General features: G+C 48.8%; 16 non-coding genes and 1 pseudogene across 16 annotated transcripts; all 17 read left to right on the top strand.

Annotated features, from left to right (window-relative positions):
* The first annotated feature begins 35 nt into the window (after positions 1-35).
* LOC112844531 (U1 spliceosomal RNA) lies at positions 36-199 on the top strand. The gene has a single exon (XR_003217254.1). It is a non-coding gene; the product is annotated as a U1 spliceosomal RNA (small nuclear RNA).
* Positions 200-1,301: 1,102 nt separating this feature from the next.
* LOC112844526 (U1 spliceosomal RNA) lies at positions 1,302-1,470 on the top strand. The gene has a single exon (XR_003217251.1). It is a non-coding gene; the product is annotated as a U1 spliceosomal RNA (small nuclear RNA).
* A 181-nt stretch (positions 1,471-1,651) lies between these two features.
* Positions 1,652-1,815, top strand: LOC112844509 (U1 spliceosomal RNA). Its single transcript, XR_003217236.1, has one exon. It is a non-coding gene; the product is annotated as a U1 spliceosomal RNA (small nuclear RNA).
* A 180-nt stretch (positions 1,816-1,995) lies between these two features.
* LOC112844568 (U1 spliceosomal RNA) lies at positions 1,996-2,156 on the top strand. The gene has a single exon (XR_003217291.1). It is a non-coding gene; the product is annotated as a U1 spliceosomal RNA (small nuclear RNA).
* A 181-nt stretch (positions 2,157-2,337) lies between these two features.
* Positions 2,338-2,501, top strand: LOC112844530 (U1 spliceosomal RNA). Its single transcript, XR_003217253.1, has one exon. It is a non-coding gene; the product is annotated as a U1 spliceosomal RNA (small nuclear RNA).
* Positions 2,502-3,612: 1,111 nt separating this feature from the next.
* Positions 3,613-3,784, top strand: LOC112844504 (U1 spliceosomal RNA). The gene has a single exon (XR_003217230.1). It is a non-coding gene; the product is annotated as a U1 spliceosomal RNA (small nuclear RNA).
* A 180-nt stretch (positions 3,785-3,964) lies between these two features.
* On the top strand, positions 3,965-4,125 carry LOC112844555 (U1 spliceosomal RNA). The gene has a single exon (XR_003217278.1). It is a non-coding gene; the product is annotated as a U1 spliceosomal RNA (small nuclear RNA).
* Positions 4,126-4,306: 181 nt separating this feature from the next.
* On the top strand, positions 4,307-4,470 carry LOC112844520 (U1 spliceosomal RNA). Its single transcript, XR_003217246.1, has one exon. It is a non-coding gene; the product is annotated as a U1 spliceosomal RNA (small nuclear RNA).
* A 1,111-nt stretch (positions 4,471-5,581) lies between these two features.
* Positions 5,582-5,753, top strand: LOC112844515 (U1 spliceosomal RNA). The gene has a single exon (XR_003217242.1). It is a non-coding gene; the product is annotated as a U1 spliceosomal RNA (small nuclear RNA).
* A 180-nt stretch (positions 5,754-5,933) lies between these two features.
* Positions 5,934-6,098, top strand: LOC112844549 (U1 spliceosomal RNA). Its single transcript, XR_003217272.1, has one exon. It is a non-coding gene; the product is annotated as a U1 spliceosomal RNA (small nuclear RNA).
* A 1,111-nt stretch (positions 6,099-7,209) lies between these two features.
* LOC112844511 (U1 spliceosomal RNA) lies at positions 7,210-7,381 on the top strand. Its single transcript, XR_003217238.1, has one exon. It is a non-coding gene; the product is annotated as a U1 spliceosomal RNA (small nuclear RNA).
* A 180-nt stretch (positions 7,382-7,561) lies between these two features.
* LOC112844500 (uncharacterized) lies at positions 7,562-7,715 on the top strand (annotated as a pseudogene).
* An 86-nt stretch (positions 7,716-7,801) lies between these two features.
* LOC112844533 (U1 spliceosomal RNA) lies at positions 7,802-7,965 on the top strand. The gene has a single exon (XR_003217256.1). It is a non-coding gene; the product is annotated as a U1 spliceosomal RNA (small nuclear RNA).
* Positions 7,966-9,078: 1,113 nt separating this feature from the next.
* On the top strand, positions 9,079-9,250 carry LOC112844510 (U1 spliceosomal RNA). Its single transcript, XR_003217237.1, has one exon. It is a non-coding gene; the product is annotated as a U1 spliceosomal RNA (small nuclear RNA).
* A 180-nt stretch (positions 9,251-9,430) lies between these two features.
* LOC112844560 (U1 spliceosomal RNA) lies at positions 9,431-9,593 on the top strand. The gene has a single exon (XR_003217283.1). It is a non-coding gene; the product is annotated as a U1 spliceosomal RNA (small nuclear RNA).
* Positions 9,594-10,703: 1,110 nt separating this feature from the next.
* LOC112844508 (U1 spliceosomal RNA) lies at positions 10,704-10,875 on the top strand. Its single transcript, XR_003217235.1, has one exon. It is a non-coding gene; the product is annotated as a U1 spliceosomal RNA (small nuclear RNA).
* A 180-nt stretch (positions 10,876-11,055) lies between these two features.
* On the top strand, positions 11,056-11,219 carry LOC112844559 (U1 spliceosomal RNA). The gene has a single exon (XR_003217282.1). It is a non-coding gene; the product is annotated as a U1 spliceosomal RNA (small nuclear RNA).
* The last annotated feature ends 2,657 nt before the right edge of the window (positions 11,220-13,876 follow it).

Here is a 13,876-nt window from a genome sequence, read left to right as displayed (position 1 = left end):
GGAAAGGGGACCCCTGTCTCCCACACTGCCAACTCATACTTACCTGGCAGGGGCGATACCATGATCACGAAGGTGGTTAGCCCAGGGCGAGGCTCAGCCATTGCACTGCGGTTGTGCTGACCCCTGTGAATTCCCCACATGCGGGAATCTCAACTGCATAATTTGTGGTAGTGGGGGACTGCGTTCGCGCTCTCCCCTCACTCTTGTGTCCAATAGCAAATGTAGACGGAGGGCTACTCGCTTTTCCTTTCTCTTTCGCCCCCACTTGCGCTACTGCTTTCTCTCTCTCTCGCTCTCCTGTGCTTGCTCCCGCTCCGCGCTTACAGGAGTCCACCTGTATATTGATTACAGGGCGGCGTGTACCTGTATAAAGGGAAGCCGGATTTCTCGTTGGATTATTTCCTCCGAGCTTCTGGTGCGATACAGCGGTAGACGCTGGCTTGTTGGTTAAATTACTGAGGCGATCAGGTCATGTGATTGCTACAGGTAGGTCTCCCTTCGATTTCTGATTCTCCCTAACGTCGGCAATTAGTAGTTATATTTTGCGGCCCGCTACAGCGCGGCTGTTTTTCTTTCCTTTGATCCAGCCGTGGTGAGGAGACGCGTGAGTGCATCCGCCGTGCAGTACAGTGCCTCCAAGTTCTGGGTAAGCCGCTTATTTTATAGCTGCTAGTTTTGTAAATTAAAGAAGATTAAGGTTAGTTTTGCCTTTTCTTATTTGTAGGGTTTGATTGCTGCCGTGCCCTCTCGGGACCAACCGCCTGCTTTGGTTACGTAGAGAGTCGGGCGCCTGCTCTGCTGCTGTCTTGTTTTGTTGATCTTGTTTGTTTGATTTTGTTTTGCCCTCTTTTGTTTTGTGTTGTTTTGGTTATATTACGGTTAATCTGTCGGCGGCCCGGTTTTTCCTTGTAGCTTGCCTTGCCACGCCCTCTTGGACTATCGTGCGCTCCAGCTTTTTGTGGCTGGCCGGGGCGATTCTCGGCTGTATATTGGGCTGGTTATACAAACTGGTACTGCCTCTCCCTTTCTCCCAGCTGTGGGAAGTTGTGTGAGACCGAGCAGACCAAGGACAATCGGACCCAGCACCAGCTGTGGGCTGGTTCGCCGAGCGAAAGTATTTCTAACCAGTGCTCTGTGGTGTATATCTGGGTGTGTTGTATCACAGACTTTGGTTTTCCTTTAATTGTTTCTTTTTTTTGTTTTGTAGGTTGAGAGCCTGTTTGTGTCCCATGTTTTTCACCTTTTAATGTGTATGTTCTGTATTTTATTGTAGTGGACGGAGGATCTACCAGCGGCTGTGGGACCGTAGGTGGTGGGTCGTTTCCACGCTTCTTTTGTTGTACAGCACCAGGTGAAAAGACTGTAGTAGGTTTCCTTTGTGTGGTTGTGCTGACCCCTGTGAATTCCCCACATGCGGGAATCTCAACTGCATAATTTGTGGTAGTGGGGACTGCGGTCGCGCTCTCCTCTCACTCTTGTATCCAAAAGCAAAGATCCATGTGTCTGCTCTTCTCTCCGTCTGGCCTTTGAACTGGGACAAAATGCAATGGCGTGCTCACCGTCACTGGATTCAGGCATTATGCGTGCTAGGCACCATCAGCCAGAGTGCTGCATGTGGAAAGGGGACCCCTGTCTCCCACACTGCCAACTCATACTTACCTGGCAGGGGGGATACCATGATCACGAAGGTGGTTCGCCCAGGGCGAGGCTCAGCCATTGCACTGCGGTTGTGCTGACCCCTGTGAATTCCCCAAATGCGGGAATCTCAACTGCATAATTTGTGGTAGTGGGGGACTGCGTTCGCGCTCTCCCCTCACTCTTGTGTCCAAAAGCAAAGATCCATGTGTCTGCTCTTCTCTCGGTCTGGCCTTTGAACTGGGACAAAATGCAATGGCGTGCTCACCGTCACTGGATTCAGGCATTATGCGTGCTAGGCACCATCAGCCAGAGTGCTGCATGTGGAAAGGGGACCCCTGTCTCCCACACTGCCAACTCATACTTACCTGGCAGGGGGATACCATGATCACGAAGGTGGTTCGCCCAGGGCGAGGCTCAGCCATTGCACTGCGGATGTGCTGACCCCTGTGAATTCCCCACATGCGGGAATCTCAACTGCATAATTTGTGGTAGTGGGGACTGCGTTCGCGCTCTCCCCTCACTCTTGTGTCCAAAAGCAAAGATCCATGTGTCTGCTCTTCTCTCTGTCTGGCCATTGAACTGGGACAAAACGCAATGGCGTGCTCACCGTCACTGGATTCAGGCATTATGCGTGTTAGGCACCATTAGCCAGAGTGCTGCATGTGGAAAGGGGACCCCTGTCTCCCACACTGTCAACTCATACTTACCTGGCAGGGGCGATACCATGATCACGAAGGTGGTTCACCCAGGGCGAGGCTCAGCCATTGCACTGCGGTTGCGCTGACCCCTGTGAATTCCCCAAATGCGGGAATCTCAACTGCATAATTTGTGGTAGTGGGGGACTGCGTTCGCGCTCTCCCCTCACTCTTGTGTCCAATAGCAAATGTAGACGGAGGGGCTACTCGCTTTTCCTTTCTCTTTCGCCCCCACTTGCGCTACTGCTTTCTCTCTCTCTCGCTCTCCTGTGCTTGCTCCCGCTGCGCGCTTACAGGAGCCCACCTGTATATTGATTACAGGGCGGCGTGTACCTGTATAAAGGGAAGCCGGGTTTTCTCGTTGGATTATTTCCTCCCGAGCTTCTGGTGCGATACAGCGGTAGACGCTGGCTTGTTGGTTAAATTACTGAGGCGATCAGGTCATGTGATTGCTACAGGTAGGTCTCCCCTTCGATTTCTGATTTCTCCCTAACGTCGGCAATTAGTAGTTATATTTTGTGGCCCGCTACAGCGCGGCTGTTTTTCTTTCCTTTGCTCCAGCCGTGGTGAGGAGACGCGTGAGTGCATCCGCCGTGCAGTACAGTGCCTCCAAGTTCTGGGGTAAGCCGCTTATTTTATAGCTGCTAGTTTTGTAAATTAAAGAAGATTAAGGTTAGTTTTGCCTTTTTCTTATTTGTAGGGTTTGATTGCTGCCGTGCCCTCTCGGGGACCAACCGCCTGCTTTGGTTACGTAGAGAGTCGGGCGCCTGCTCTGCTGCTGTCTTGTTTTGTTGATCTTGTTTGTTTGATTTTGTTTTGCCCTCTTTTGTTTGTGTTGTTTTGGTTATATTACGGTTAATCTGTCGGCGGCCCGGTTTTTCCTTGTAGCTTGCCTTGCCACGCCCTCTTGGACTATCGTTCGCTCCAGCTTTTTGTGGCTGGCCGGGGCGATTCTCGGCTGTATATTGGGCTGGTTATACAAACTGGTACTGCCTCTCCCCTTTCTCCCAGCTGTGGGAAGTTGTGTGAGACCGAGCAGACCAAGGACAATCGGACCCAGCACCAGCTGTGGGCTGGTTCGCCGAGCGAAAGTATTTCTAACCAGTGCTCTGTGGTGTATATCTGGGTGTGTTGTATCACAGACTTTGGTTTTCCTTTAATTGTTTCTTTTTTTTGTTTTGTAGGTTGAGAGCCTGTTTGTGTCCCATGTTTTTCACCTTTTAATGTGTATGTTCTGTATTTTTATTGTAGTGGACGGAGGATCTACCAGCGGCTGTGGGACCGTAGGTGGTGGGTCGTTTTCCACGCTTCTTTTGTTGTACAGCACCAGGTGAAAAGACTGTAGTAGGTTTCCTTTGTGTGGTTGTGCTGACCCCTGTGAATTCCCCACATGCGGGAATCTCAACTGCATAATTTGTGGTAGTGGGGGACTGCGTTCGCGCTCTCCCCTCACTCTTGTGTTCAAGAGCAAAGATCCATGTGTCTGCTCTTCTCTCCGTCTGGCCTTTGAACTGGGACAAAATGCAATGGCGTGCTCACCGTCACTGGATTCAGGCATTATGCGTGCTAGGCACCATCAGCCAGAGTGCTGCATGTGGAAAGGGGACCCCTGTCTCCCACACTGTCAACTCATACTTACCTGGCAGGGGCGATACCATGATCACGAAGGTGGTTCGCCCAGGGCGAGGCTCAGCCATTGCACTGCGGTTGTGCTGACCCTGTGAATTCCCCACATGCGGGAATCTCAACTGCATAATTTGTGGTAGTGGGGACTGCGTTCGCGCTCTCCCCTCACTCTTGTGTCCAAAAGCAAAGATCCATGTGTCTGCTCTTCTCTCCGTCTGGCCTTTGAACTGGGACAAAACGCAATGGCGTGCTCACCGTCACTGGATTCAGGCATTATGCGTGCTAGGCACCATCAGCCAGAGTGCTGCATGTGGAAAGGGGACCCCTGTCTCCCACACTGCCAACTCATACTTACCTGGCAGGGGCGATACCATGATCACGAAGGTGGTTCGCCCAGGGCGAGGCTCAGCCATTGCACTGCGGTTGTGCTGACCCCTGTGAATTCCCCACATGCGGGAATCTCAACTGCATAATTTGTGGTAGTGGGGGACTGCGTTCGCGCTCTCCCTCACTCTTGTGTCCAATAGCAAATGTAGACGGAGGGGCTACTCGCTTTTCCTTTCTCTTTCGCCCCCACTTGCGCTACTGCTTTCTCTCTCTCTCACTCTCCTGTGCTTGCTCCCGCTCCGCGCTTACAGGAGTCCACCTGTATATTGATTACAGGGCGGCGTGTACCTGTATAAAGGGAAGCCGGGTTTTCTCGTTGGATTATTTCCTCCCGAGCTTCTGGTGCGATACAGCGGTAGACGCTGGCTTGTTGGTTAAATTACTGAGGCGATCAGGTCATGTGATTGCTACAGGTAGGTCTCCCCTTCGATTTCTGATTTCTCCCTAACGTCGGCAATTAGTAGTTATATTTTTGCGGCCCGCTACAGCGCGGCTGTTTTTCTTTCCTTTGATCCAGCCGTGGTGAGGAGACGCGTGAGTGCATCCGCCGTGCAGTACAGTGCCTCCAAGTTCTGGGGTAAGCCGCTTATTTTATAGCTGCTAGTTTTGTAAATTAAAGAAGATTAAGGTTAGTTTTGCCTTTTTCTTATTTGTAGGGTTTGATTGCTGCCGTGCCCTCTCGGGACCAACCGCCTGCTTTGGTTACGTAGAGAGTCGGGCGCCTGCTCTGCTGCTGTCTTGTTTTGTTGATCTTGTTTGTTTGATTTTGTTTTGCCCTGTTTTGTTTTGTGTTGTTTTGGTTATATTACGGTTAATCTGTCGGCGGCCCGGTTTTTCCTTGTAGCTTGCCTTGCCACGCCCTCTTGGACTATCGTTCGCTCCAGCTTTTTGTGGCTGGCCGGGGCGATTCTCGGCTGTATATTGGGCTGGTTATACAAACTGGTACTGCCTCTCCCCTTTCTCCCAGCTGTGGGAAGTTGTGTGAGACCGAGCAGACCAAGGACAATCGGACCCAGCACCAGCTGTGGGCTGGTTCGCCGAGCGAAAGTATTTCTAACCAGTGCTCTGTGGTGTATATCTGGGTGTGTTGTATCACAGACTTTGGTTTTCCTTTAATTGTTTCTTTTTTTTGTTTTGTAGGTTGAGAGCCTGTTTGTGTCCCATGTTTTTCACCTTTTAATGTGTATGTTCTGTATTTTTATTGTAGTGGACGGAGGATCTACCAGCGGCTGTGGGACCGTAGGTGGTGGGTCGTTTTCCACGCTTCTTTTGTTGTACAGCACCAGGTGAAAAGACTGTAGTAGGTTTCCTTTGTGTGGTTGTGCTGACCCCTGTGAATTCCCCACATGCGGGAATCTCAACTGTATAATTTGTGGTAGTGGGGGACTGCGTTCGTGCTCTCCCCTCACTCTTGTGTCCAAAAGCAAAGATCCATGTGTCTGCTCTTCTCTCCGTCTGGCCTTTGAACTGGGACAAAATGCAATGGCGTGCTCACCGTCACTGGATTCAGGCATTATGCGTGCTAGGCACCATCAGCCAGAGTGCTGCATGTGGAAAGGGGACCCCTGTCTCCCACACTGCCAACTCATACTTACCTGGCAGGGGGGGATACCATGATCACGAAGGTGGTTCGCCCAGGGCGAGGCTCAGCCATTGCACTGCGGTTGTGCTGACCCCTGTGAATTCCCCACATGCGGGAATCTCAACTGCATAATTTGTGGTAGTGGGGGACTGCGTTCGCGCTCTCCCCTCACTCTTGTGTCCAATAGCAAATGTAGACGGAGGGGCTACTCGCTTTTCCTTTCTCTTTCGCCCCCACTTGCGCTACTGCTTTCTCTCTCTCTCGCTCTCCTGTGCTTGCTCCCGCTCCGCGCTTACAGGAGTCCACCTGTATATTGATTACAGGGCGGCGTGTACCTGTATAAAGGGAAGCCGGGTTTTCTCGTTGGATTATTTCCTCCCGAGCTTCTGGTGCGATACAGCGGTAGACGCTGGCTTGTTGGTTAAATTACTGAGGCGATCAGGTCATGTGATTGCTACAGGTAGGTCTCCCCTTCGATTTCTGATTTCTCCCTAACGTCGGCAATTAGTAGTTATATTTTTGCGGCCCGCTACAGCGCGGCTGTTTTTCTTTCCTTTGATCCAGCCGTGGTGAGGAGACGCGTGAGTGCATCCGCCGTGCAGTACAGTGCCTCCAAGTTCTGGGGTAAGCCGCTTATTTTATAGCTGCTAGTTTGTAAATTAAAGAAGATTAAGGTTAGTTTTGCCTTTTTCTTATTTGTAGGGTTTGATTGCTGCCGTGCCCTCTCGGGGACCAACCGCCTGCTTTGGTTACGTAGAGAGTCGGGCGCCTGCTCTGCTGCTGTCTTGTTTTGTTGGTCTTGTTTGTTTGATTTTGTTTTGCCCTGTTTTGTTTTGTGTTGTTTTGGTTATATTACGGTTAATCTGTCGGCGGCCCGGTTTTTCCTTGTAGCTTGCCTTGCCACGCCCTCTTGGACTATCGTTCGCTCCAGCTTTTTGTGGCTGGCCGGGGCGATTCTCGGCTGTATATTGGGCTGGTTATACAAACTGGTACTGCCTCTCCCCTTTCTCCCAGCTGTGGGAAGTTGTGTGAGACCGAGCAGACCAAGGACAATCGGACCCAGCACCAGCTGTGGGCTGGTTCGCCGAGCGAAAGTATTTCTAACCAGTGCTCTGTGGTGTATATCTGGGTGTGTTGTATCACAGACTTTGGTTTTCCTTTAATTGTTTCTTTTTTTGTTTTGTAGGTTGAGAGCCTGTTTGTGTCCCATGTTTTTCACCTTTTAATGTGTATGTTCTGTATTTTTATTGTAGTGGACGGAGGATCTACCAGCGGCTGTGGGACCGTAGGTGGTGGGTCGTTTTCCACGCTTCTTTTGTTGTACAGCACCAGGTGAAAAGACTGTAGTAGGTTTCCTTTGTGTGGTTGTGCTGACCCCTGTGAATTCCCCACATGCGGGAATCTCAACTGCATAATTTGTGGTAGTGGGGGACTGCGTTCGTGCTCTCCCCTCACTCTTGTGTCCAAAAGCAAAGATCCATGTGTCTGCTCTTCTCTCCGTCTGGCCTTTGAACTGGGACAAAATGCAATGGCGTGCTCACCGTCACTGGATTCAGGCATTATGCGTGCTAGGCACCATCAGCCAGAGTGCTGCATGTGGAAAGGGGACCCCTGTCTCCCACACTGCCAACTCATACTTACCTGGCAGGGGGGATACCATGATCACGAAGGTGGTTCGCCCAGGGCGAGGCTCAGCCATTGCACTGCGGTTGTGCTGACCCCTGTGAATTCCCCACATGCGGAAATCTCAACTGCATAATTTGTGGTAGTGGCGTGCTCACCGTCACTGGATTCAGGCATTATGCGTGCTAGGCACCATCAGCCAGAGTGCTGCATGTGGAAAGGGGACCCCTGTCTCCCACACTGCCAACTCATACTTACCTGGCAGGGGGGATACCATGATCACGAAGGTGGTTCGCCCAGGGCGAGGCTCAGCCATTGCACTGCGGTTGTGCTGACCCCTGTGAATTCCCCACATGCGGAAATCTCAACTGCATAATTTGTGGTAGTGGGGGACTGCGTTCGCGCTCTCCCCTCACTCTTGTGTCCAAAAGCAAATGTAGCCGGAGGGGCTACTCGCTTTTCCTTTCTCTTTCGCCCCCACTTGCGCTACTGCTTTCTCTCTCTCTCGCTCTCCTGTGCTTGCTCCCGCTCTGCGCTTACAGGAGCCCACCTGTATATTGATTACAGGGCGGCGTGTACCTGTATAAAGGGAAGCCGGGTTTTCTCGTTGGATTATTTCCTCCCGAGCTTCTGGTGCGATACAGCGGTAGACGCTGGCTTGTTGGTTAAATTACTGAGGCGATCAGGTCATGTGATTGCTACAGGTAGGTCTCCCCTTCGATTTCTGATTTCTCCCTAACGTCGGCAATTAGTAGTTATATTTCTGCGGCCCGCTACAGCGCGGCTGTTTTTCTTTCCTTTGCTCCAGCCGTGGTGAGGAGACGCGTGAATGCATCCGCCGTGCAGTACAGTGCCTCCAAGTTCTGGGGTAAGCCGCTTATTTTATAGCTGCTAGTTTTGTAAATTAAAGAAGATTAAGGTTAGTTTTGCCTTTTTCTTATTTGTAGGGTTTGATTGCTGCCGTGCCCTCTCGGGGACCAACCGCCTGCTTTGGTTACGTAGAGAGTCGGGCGCCTGCTCTGCTGCTGTCTTGTTTTGTTGATCTTGTTTGTTTGATTTTGTTTTGCCCTCTTTTGTTTTGTGTTGTTTTGGTTATATTACGGTTAATCTGTCGGCGGCCCGGTTTTTCCTTGTAGCTTGCCTTGCCACGCCCTCTTGGACTATCGTTCGCTCCAGCTTTTTGTGGCTGGCCGGGGCGATTCTCGGCTGTATATTGGGCTGGTTATACAAACTGGTACTGCCTCTCCCCTTTCTCCCAGCTGTGGGAAGTTGTGTGAGACCGAGCAGACCAAGGACAATCGGACCCAGCACCAGCTGTGGGCTGGTTCGCCGAGCGAAAGTATTTCTAACCAGTGCTCTGTGGTGTATATCTGGGTGTGTTGTATCACAGACTTTGGTTTTCCTTTAATTGTTTCTTTTTTTTGTTTTGTAGGTTGAGAGCCTGTTTGTGTCCCATGTTTTTCACCTTTTAATGTGTATGTTCTGTATTTTTATTGTAGTGGACGGAGGATCTACCAGCGGCTGTGGGACCGTAGGTGGTGGGTCGTTTTCCACGCTTCTTTTGTTGTACAGCACCAGGTGAAAAGACTGTAGTAGGTTTCCTTTGTGTGGTTGTGCTGACCCCTGTGAATTCCCCACATGCGGGAATCTCAACTGCATAATTTGTGGTAGTGGGGGACTGCGTTCGTGCTCTCCCCTCACTCTTGTGTCCAAAAGCAAAGATCCATGTGTCTGCTCTTCTCTCCGTCTGGCCTTTGAACTGGGACAAAATGCAATGGCGTGCTCACCGTCACTGGATTCAGGCATTATGCGTGCTAGGCACCATCAGCCAGAGTGCTGCATGTGGAAAGGGGACCCCTGTCTCCCACACTGCCAACTCATACTTACCTGGCAGGGGGATACCATGATCACGAAGGTGGTTCGCCCAGGGCGAGGCTCAGCCATTGCACTGCGGTTGTGCTGACCCCTGTGAATTCCCCACATGCGGGAATCTCAACTGCATAATTTGTGGTAGTGGGGGACTGCGTTCGCGCTCTCCCCTCACTCTTGTGTCCAATAGCAAATGTAGACGGAGGGGCTACTCGCTTTTCCTTTCTCTTTCGCCCCACTTGCGCTACTGCTTTCTCTCTCTCTCGCTCTCCTGTGCTTGCTCCCGCTCCGCGCTTACAGGAGTCCACCTGTATATTGATTACAGGGCGGCGTGTACCTGTATAAAGGGAAGCCGGGTTTTCTCGTTGGATTATTTCCTCCCGAGCTTCTGGTGCGATACAGCGGTAGACGCTGGCTTGTTGGTTAAATTACTGAGGCGATCAGGTCATGTGATTGCTACAGGTAGGTCTCCCCTTCGATTTCTGATTTCTCCCTAACGTCGGCAATTAGTAGTTATATTTTTGCGGCCCGCTACAGCGCGGCTGTTTTTCTTTCCTTTGATCCAGCCGTGGTGAGGAGACGCGTGAGTGCATCCGCCGTGCAGTACAGTGCCTCCAAGTTCTGGGGTAAGCCGCTTATTTTATAGCTGCTAGTTTTGTAAATTAAAGAAGATTAAGGTTAGTTTTGCCTTTTTCTTATTTGTAGGGTTTGATTGCTGCCGTGCCCTCTCGGGGACCAACCGCCTGCTTTGGTTACGTAGAGAGTCGGGCGCCTGCTCTGCTGCTGTCTTGTTTGTTGATCTTGTTTGTTTGATTTTGTTTTGCCCTGTTTTGTTTTGTGTTGTTTTGGTTATATTACGGTTAATCTGTCGGCGGCCCGGTTTTTCCTTGTAGCTTGCCTTGCCACGCCCTCTTGGACTATCGTTCGCTCCAGCTTTTTGTGGCTGGCCGGGGCGATTCTCGGCTGTATATTGGGCTGGTTATACAAACTGGTACTGCCTCTCCCCTTTCTCCCAGCTGTGGGAAGTTGTGTGAGACCGAGCAGACCAAGGACAATCGGACCCAGCACCAGCTGTGGGCTGGTTCGCCGAGCGAAAGTATTTCTAACCAGTGCTCTGTGGTGTATATCTGGGTGTGTTGTATCACAGACTTTGGTTTTCCTTTAATTGTTTCTTTTTTTTGTTTTGTAGGTTGAGAGCCTGTTTGTGTCCCATGTTTTTCACCTTTTAATGTGTATGTTCTGTATTTTATTGTAGTGGACGGAGGATCTACCAGCGGCTGTGGGACCGTAGGTGGTGGGTCGTTTTCCACGCTTCTTTTGTTGTACAGCACCAGGTGAAAAGACTGTAGTAGGTTTCCTTTGTGTGGTTGTGCTGACCCCTGTGAATTCCCCACATGCGGGAATCTCAACTGCATAATTTGTGGTAGTGGGGGACTGCGTTCGTGCTCTCCCCTCACTCTTGTGTCCAAAAGCAAAGATCCATGTGTCTGCTCTTCTCTCCGTCTGGCCTTTGAACTGGGACAAAATGCAATGGCGTGCTCACCGTCACTGGATTCAGGCATTATGCGTGCTAGGCACCATCAGCCAGAGTGCTGCATGTGGAAAGGGGACCCCTGTCTCCCACACTGCCAACTCATACTTACCTGGCAGGGGCGATACCATGATCACGAAGGTGGTTCGCCCAGGGCGAGGCTCAGCCATTGCACTGCGGTTGTGCTGACCCCTGTGAATTCCCCACATGCGGGAATCTCAACTGCATAATTTGTGGTAGTGGGGGACTGCGTTCGCGCTCTCCCCTCACTCTTGTGTCCAAAAGCAAAGATCCATGTGTCTGCTCTTCTCTCCGTCTGGCCTTTGAACTGGGACAAAACGCAATGGCGTGCTCACCGTCACTGGATTCAGGCATTATGCGTGCTAGGCACCATCAGCCAGAGTGCTGCATGTGGAAAGGGGACCCCTGTCTCCCACACTGCCAACTCATACTTACCTGGCAGGGGCGATACCATGATCACTCAAACGACAAATAAATACGTCAACGGAATCTTCAACTGGAGAGGTGGAGTTGGATGGTACGAGTCACCCCACCCCCCCACCAGTACCCCAGGCTGAGGAGCAAGTTTCGAAAGTCACCCAGGAAACTACCCAGATAATCAAAGTGGGGGATAATGTAGAGAAAGTAACATCGGGGATTTGGTTAGTATCCAAAAAGAAGAAGAAAAAGGCAAAGGTCCAGCAGAATTAACATTTCTCCTTATTAGGGGTTAATGAACACATTTCGAGTAACTACTATAAATACGAGAGGGCTGAATGACGTTGTGAAATGTCAGTCAGTCTTTAACTTGTTACATGAAGCTGGTAGTGACATTTTTTTACTTCAGGAGTGTGCAATATCCTACATGGACAACTATGCAAAGTTTGAGAAACGATGGGTATATGGGCAATCTGTTTGGTCAGGGGATAACCAAAACCGCTTTTCTGGAGTGGGGGTGTTATTTAATAATAGAACCTTTAATATAGAAAATGTGGAGACTGTGGTGGATGGGAGAGTGTTACTTGTTGATGTGGAAAGATGTGGGGTCAAATTTAGGATTATCAATGTTTATGGATATACTGATAAAAAAGAACGAACTGCACTTTTTCAAACTTTGCAGCTTTTTCTTTGTAGTAGAAGAAATATAGTAATGGGGGGGGATTTTAATTGTACCCTCGGAAAAAGAGCTAGACGGAGTGAGAACCCTGTGGATAGAGGGGATGGGAGCTCTTGTGTGTTAGAAAATTTAATTATTGATGGTAATTTGAATGATGTTTATAAGTCACTTAATTTAAATGACCCAGGATATACTTGGTCCAATGGGAAATCCTTTTCCCGTATTGATTTTTTGTTCGTTTCAAAAGCTCTGAATCCTATCTCTTGTGAGGTGGAGCCAGTGCCCTTTTCAGATCATCATAGGTTAAAAGGTACGTTTGAAGTGCAGTCCTGTTTCAACCCCAGTTCGGGACCATGGAAGTTAAATATAAATTTATTAAAAAATAAAAAAGTGGTTGGGAAATATAAAATTAAGTTACAACAATGGTTTTCTCTCCAACCTTTATATGAGTCTGTGGGTGAGTGGTGGGAGAGCATTAAAGCTAGGACACGGGTCTTTTTTTGTTTGCAGGGGAAGAATTTGGCAAAAGGGAGGAGGCAATGGGAAAGAAGAAAACAGGCTCGTTTGCAAAGATATTATAACCTTCTTGTTTTGGGTTTTGATGTGGGTGAGGAGATCACGAGATTAAAAAAAGAGATGATGGTGTGTCTGAATGAGAAAAGCAAAGGGGTATTAATAAGGAGTAGAGTAAAGCATTTTGAAGAAAATGAAAAATGTACCAGGTATTTTTTTAAGAAATTGCATAAATCCAGACCAATTATTGATTGTTTGAGGGATGATGAAGAGAAGGAAGCGGAAAGCACACAAGAAATTCTTGAACTGACTCATTCTTTTTATAACAATTTATATAAAGAACAAGATATTGATGAAGAAATAGCAACATTCTTTCTTTCAAAGTTATCACAAACATTAGATTCGGCTGACAGTATTCTGTTAGAAGAAGATGTAACTATAGAGGAAATTACAAGAGCAATGCTGAGTATGCAAATAATAAGGCACCAGGACTGGATGGTTTGCCTAAAGAGTACTATTTACCTTTTGGGAACAGCTTAGCTCCTCTTTGCTCTTAGTTTACAAAGAATCTTGGGACAAAAAGGTTTTACCGTTGTCTATGAATAAAGGGATGATTTCACTGTTGTGGAAGAAGGGCTCAAAACAAGATTTAAGAAATTGGAGACCCCTAACACTGTTAGGTGTGGACACAAAATTTTAACAAAAGCTTTATTTTTTCGGTTGCAGGCGGTTGTACCTAAACTTATTGGGGTAGAACAAACATGTGGGATATTGGGACGGAAGATGACAGACAGCTTGGCTATTATAAGAGAGAGTTATTTTTATAGCCAGGAGCGGAATATTCCCCTTTGCGTTTTAGGTATTGATCTAGAAAAGCTTTTGATAATGTTAATCACAAGTTTTGATGAAGGTTCTTGAAATTTTGGGTTTTGGGGAAGGTTTTAGGAGATGGATTCATGTGTTATATAGTAGCTGTAGTAGTGTGGTGGTTGTTAATGGAATGTTTACCGATCCAGTTGCGGTCAAGTCGGGGGTACGTCAGGGATGTCCGTTGTCCCCTATTTTGTTTATATTGGTAATGGAGTCACTTGCATGTGCTTTAAGACTGGATAACTCAATTACAGGGTTAACCCCCCCAGGTAGTGGGGGGAAGGAAATAAAATTCACTATGTACATGGATGATACAACTTTGGTACTTACAGATAATATGTCGATAGACAGAAGTCTGTCAGTTTGTGAAGCCTTTACGGCAGCTTCTGGAATGAAAATTAATAAAAGTAAGAGCGAAGTTATTT

Source organism: Oreochromis niloticus, unplaced genomic scaffold (assembly GCF_001858045.2).
Source record: "Oreochromis niloticus isolate F11D_XX unplaced genomic scaffold, O_niloticus_UMD_NMBU tig00000297_pilon, whole genome shotgun sequence".
In the NCBI taxonomy this organism is placed as follows: domain Eukaryota; kingdom Metazoa; phylum Chordata; class Actinopteri; order Cichliformes; family Cichlidae; genus Oreochromis; species Oreochromis niloticus.
Note: the sequence above shows the minus strand (reverse complement) of the source record. Positions and strands in the feature narration are given on the sequence as shown.